Genomic DNA, 5749 nt, shown 5'->3' on the forward strand with positions numbered 1-5749 from the left:
TGAGGAAGGAGGGAGAGGGGAGTGAGGAGGGAGGGAGAGGGGCAGAGGGGAGTGGGGAGGGGGAAGAGGGGAGTGAGGAAGGAGGGAGAGGGGCAGAGGGGAGTGGGGAGGGGGAAGAGGGAAGTGAAGGAGGGGAGTTTGGAGGGGAGGAGAAGAGGGGGGAGAAGGGGTAGGGAGGAGAGGAGGAGAGGGGAGGGGAGGAGGGGGAAGAGTGGAAAAGGGGGAGGAGAGGAGGAGGGTGGAGGAAGTTGAGGTGGGAGGGGGAGAGAATGAGGTGGGAGGGGAGGGAGTTGAGGTGGGGAGGAGAAGAGTGGAGGGAGGGGAAGGGGGGAGGGTAGGTGGGGAGGATGGAGGAAGGGGAGGGCAGGGTGGAGGGAGTGTGAGGTAGGGGAGGGGAGTGTGGAGGGAGGGAAGGGGGTGGAGGAGGGGAATATGGGAGGGGAGTTGGGAGGAGGAAGAGGGGAGGTGGGAGGTGAGAGGGGAGGGGAGGGGGAGGTGAGTGGGGAGGGGGAAGAGGGGAGTGGGGAGGAAGAGGGCAGTGAGGAGAGTGAGTGACGAGGGGAAGAGGGGAGTGGGAGGGGGAAGAGGGGAGGGGAGGGGGAAGAGTGGTGTGGGGAGGGGTAAGAGGGGAGTGGAGGGGAGTTTGGAGGGGAGGGGAGGAGGTGGTGAGAAGGGGAAAGGGGGGAGGGGAAGGAGGCTGGGGAGGGGGAGGAGCAGGGGGAGGAGAGGAGGTGGGAGGGGAGGGAGTTGAGGTGGGGAGTGGAGGTGGAGTTGAGGTGGGCACTAAGGGCCATTTATCATGGCCAATCCACCTAACCTGCACGTCTTTGGATTGTGGGAGGAAACCGGAGCACCCGGAGGAAACCCACGCCCACACGGGGAGAACGTGCAGACTCCACACAGACAGTGACCCAAGCCGGGAATCGAACCTGGAACCCTGGCGCTGTGAAGCCACAATGCTATCCACTTGTGCTGCCCAAAGGGGAGGGGGAATGGGAGGAGGGAAGGAGTGGAGGAGCAGAGAGGGAGCAGTGGGAGGAAGGGAGGATGGGGCGAGTGATGGGGGGAGGTTGGGGAGTAGAAGGGTGGGGGAGTGGACGAGAGGGGGCTAGGTGGGAGCGGTGACAGGAGCTGCGGGGAGGCGAGGAGATGGAGTTGTGGAGGGGTATAGGGTGGGGACGGTGGTAGGGTAGGGGGGGAGGTGAGGGATTTGAAAGGATGTGAGGAGACAAGGGGGTTGGCGATGAGTGGGAGTGGAGAAGAGGAATGAGGAAGGGAAGGGAGGTGGGAGCGGGAAAGGGGATTGGGAGTGGTGGAGGGAGCAAGGTAAGAGAATGGAGGAGTGGTGAGACCATCAATTCACTCGGAACACGATTAGAAGTAAACTGTGGTTTTAATAGTCTTACAACTGAGCCTGCCTTCGACCAGAAGAACTGAGGGCAGGCTCACACGGCTGCAGCACTTTATACTTCTGGTAGTGGGAGGGGCCATGGGCGGAGCCAAGGGTGGAGCCCTGTACAAGCTCCTCATCTCCCCCTATGGGCAGAGCCGTGCAACGGCTCACATACAGAGTCTACAAGGACATAATACAGTGCAATGCAGTGTGAATTACATTCACCACATTCACCCCCTGTAAAAATATCCAGCGGGGGTGACGGGTCTACAGGTTGAGTCGGTCCGGTGTCCGAGTCGTCCTTTGGGATCGGCGGAGCACCGGGGTTGCAGCCTCTTCGGGTGGCTGGGTGGTGACGATCGGTGTGGGTATGATGGTGGACTCCGGGAGTGTTTCAGTCTGAGCTTCATTCCTGACCGGTGCGACGGGCGAAGGGGGGTGCAGGAAACCTATAGGCACGGGGGCACAGAGCGTGGGCAGGGAACCTATAGGCACGGGGGCACAGAGCGTGGGCAGGGAACCTATAGGTACGGGGGCACAGAGCGTGGGCAGGAAACCTATAGGCGCGGGGGCGCAGAGCGTGAGCAGGGAACCTATAGGCGCGGGGGCGCAGAGCGTGAGCAGGGAACCTATAGGCGCGGGGGCGCAGAGCGTGGGCAGGGAACCTATAGGCGCGGGGGCACAGAGCGTGAGCAGGGAACCTATAGGCGCGGGGGCGTGGGGGGTTGGGTGGGGTGTAGTGTGAGGGGTAACTCGGCGGTGGTGGTGGTGGTGGTGGATCCTGCAGGCGCCAGGTCCCGGAGGGAAACGGTGTCCTGACGGCCGTCAGGGTATTCAATAAAGGCGTAATTGGGGGTTTGAGTGAAGCAGTAGCACCCTTTCTACTAGCATAGAACATAGAACATTACAGCGCAGTACAGGCCCTTCGGCCCTCGTTGTTGCGCCGTCCTGTGAAACCCCTCTAAAGCCCATCTACACTATTCCCTTATCGTCCATATGCCTATCTAATGACCATTTGAATGCCCTTAGTGTTGGCGAGTCCACTACTGTCGCAGGCAGGGCATTCCACGCCCTTACTACTCTCTGAGTAAAGAACCTACCTCTGACATCTGCCCTATATCTATCTCCCCTCAATTTAAAGCTATGTCCCCTCGTGTTGGTCATCACCATCCGAGGAAAAAGGCTCTCAATGTCCACCCTATCTAATCCTCTGATCATCTTGTATGCCTCAATTAAGTCCCCTCTTAACCTTCTTCTCTCTAATGAAAACAGCCTCAAGTCCCTCAGCCTTCCCTCATAAGATCTTCCCTCCATACCAGGCACCAACCTTGTAAATCTCCTAAGTCCATTTTGTGTGCCCGGACATGCTTCCGGAGGAGAACCGGGCCCGGTGTCCTTAACCAAGATGGGAGCGAAGCCCCCGTGGTGGTGCCCCGAGGGAAAACAAATAATCGTTCGTGAGGGGTCAGGTTGGTGGCCGTACATAGGAGGGACCTAATAGCGTGGAGCGCATCGGGGAGGACCTCCTGCCTGTGGGAGGTCGGGAGATTCCTGGACCGGAGGGTCAGTAGGACGGTCTTCCAGACCGTCGCGTTCTCCCTCTCCACCTGCCCGTTCCCCCTGGGGTTGTAGCTGGTAGTCCTGCTCGAGGCGATGCCCTTGTCGAGCAGGTACTGACGCAGCTCGTCGCTCATAAAGGACAAACCCCGGTCGCTGCGTACGTGGCTGGGGAACCCGAACAGGGTGAAGATGCGAAGATGCTATGCAGGGCTCTGATGACTGTGTGGGAGGTCATATCGGGGCACGGGATGGCAAAAAGGGAAGCGGGAGAATTCGTCTATGACATTGAGGAAGTACACATTTCAATTGGTCGAGGGGAGTTGCCAGGGCCGGCTCAAGGTACCGGCAACTCGGGCAGTCGCCCGGGGCGCCTTGTGCTAGGGGGCGCAATTTGAAATTTGCTGGCACCGCCTCTTCGGCGAGTGCATTCTAAAGTCAGAAATCCCTGCATGGAAAGCATTCTCAGCACACCCTCCCTCCAACCACGCTGCTCCCTGCCAACCCCAAGTATCAATCCGCCCCTCTCCTCTCTCTGTCTACTTCAACATTCTTACCTGGGTTTCTGTGAGACACAATCTGTTTGCGAGTTGTTTTCTCTCGGCTCCCACCACGTAGTGATTTTTCTCAAAGGCTCGCTCTAATCGCAGGAGCTGGGACGGGGAGAAGGCCGTTCGAATCCGCTTGGGTTTTCTAGGGAAGGGGCCATGGGGAAGCAAGCCCTCGGCTTGTAAGGGCGCCGAAGTTCAGCTTGCCCGGGGCGCCAGCAACCCTAGGGCCGTTCCTGGGAGTGGCCCTTTGAAATCGATGCTCAGGCGTTCAAAGGGCCTAGAAGCCTTTACCAGGTGGGCCTTGTCTGGTCTATAGAAGTGCGGTTTGCACTCTGCGCAGATCGGGCAGTCCCCGGTGATGGCTTTTACCTCCTCGGTGGAGAAAGGCAGGTTTCGGGCTTTGACGTAGTGGGCGAGCCGGGTGACCCCCGGGTGGCAGGGGTCGTTGTGGATATCCTTCAGGGGGCTAATACTACACAAGGACATAATACTATGCAATATAATAGTGTGAATTACATTCACCACAGGGAGTGAATGGTGGAAGGGGGTGGAAAGGGGTCGAGGGGAAAGGAATGGGTGGAGGAGAGGATGGGAGGTTGGTAGGAAGGGGAGAGGGCGAAGAGAGAGGTGGCATGAGGGGAGTTGAGGTGGAATGAGAAATGTCGGGGGGGGTGTGATCAGAGGAAAGGGGAGGCGAGGTGAGAGAGGAGAGGGACTGGGAGGGATGTTGAGGGATTGTGGGAGGAGGAAATTCCAATATTGCTCCAGGTTTACTCTGGGAGTGGAGTCGTCCTAATCTGCAAGGTTTAGACCTGCTCAAGGTTTAATCTTTGTGCAATGTTTCCCCACCCATTAGTGCCAGTTTATGCTCGGTCAGGTTGCACACTCAGCTCTGGGCGAGGCCATTCTGGCTGGACATTAATGATGGCACTCGTGTGCAATCCTCCACCTGCAGCCCTAACAACATGGGTTCGACCGGATGTAAAGGATTGGGCAACAGCAGTTTCTGCAACAGAATTTCCTCGGTATTTAGGCCAAGATTTATCACTCAATCAACATCTTCTAACCAGTTAAGCAGGTTAAATATCACACAAGCCTTTCTGGGATCCTGCTGTGCATGTGCGGGCTGCAATATATCTTGCTTGCAAAAGGATATCGTTTTGCAATGTGAGATATCCGATGCTCAGCAGTATTTATAAATGCAGGTACTGTTTTTATTACTCCCGTTTACGTTGGGATTTAAAACGACAGCCCTACCCAGTCCTGCAACCACAATATGCCAAGTTTACTCAGGGAATGAAGGGCACACTCTACAACCCCAATTACTCCAGGTTTACTCTGGCAGTGGGGTCCCTGGTTACTCCAGGTTTACTCTGGGAGTGGGGTCCCTGGTTACTCCAGGTTTACTCTGGGAGTGGAGGTCCTGGTTACTCCAGGTTTACTCTGGGAGTGGAGTTCCTGGTTACTCCAGGGTTACTCTGGGAGTGGAGTCCCTGGTTACTCCAGGTTTACTCTGGGAGTGGAGATCCTGGTTACTCCAGGTTTACTCTGGGAGTGGAGTTCCTGGTTACTCCAGGTTTACTCTGGGAGTGGAGTCCCTGGTTATTCCAGGAATACTCTGGGTGTGGAGTTCCTGGTTACTCCAGGTTTACTCTGGGAGTGGAGTCCCTGGTTATTCCAGGAATACTCTGGGTGTGGAGCCCCTGGTTACTCCAGGTTTACTCTGGGAGTGGAGTTCCTGGTTACTCCAGGTTTACTCTGGGAGTGGAGTCCATGGTTATTCCAGGAATACTCTGCGTGTGGAGTCCCTGGTTACTCCAGGTTTACTCTACAGTGGAGTCCCTGGTTATTCCAGGTTTACTCTGGGAGTGGAGTCGCAGTTTATTCCAGGTTTACTCTGGGAGTGGAGTCCCTGCTTATTCCAGGTTTACTCTGGGAGTGGAGTCCCTGGTTACTCCAGGTTTACTCTGGCAGTGGAGTCCCTGGTTACTCCAGATTTACTCTGGGAGTGGTCCCTGGTTACTCCAGGTTTACTCTTGGAGTGGAGTCCATGGTTACTCCAGGTTCACTCTGGGTGTGGAGTCCCTGGTTACTCCAGGTTTACTCTGTGTGTGGTGTCCCTGGTTACTCCAGGTTTACTCTGGGAGTGGAGTCCCTGGTTACGCCAGGTTTACTCTGGGAGTGGAGTCCATGGTTATTCCAGGAATACTCTGGGTGTGGAGTCCCTGGTTACTCCAGGTTTACTCTG

Source organism: Scyliorhinus canicula, chromosome 6 (assembly GCF_902713615.1).
Source record: "Scyliorhinus canicula chromosome 6, sScyCan1.1, whole genome shotgun sequence".
NCBI classification, from domain to species: Eukaryota; Metazoa; Chordata; class Chondrichthyes; order Carcharhiniformes; family Scyliorhinidae; genus Scyliorhinus; species Scyliorhinus canicula.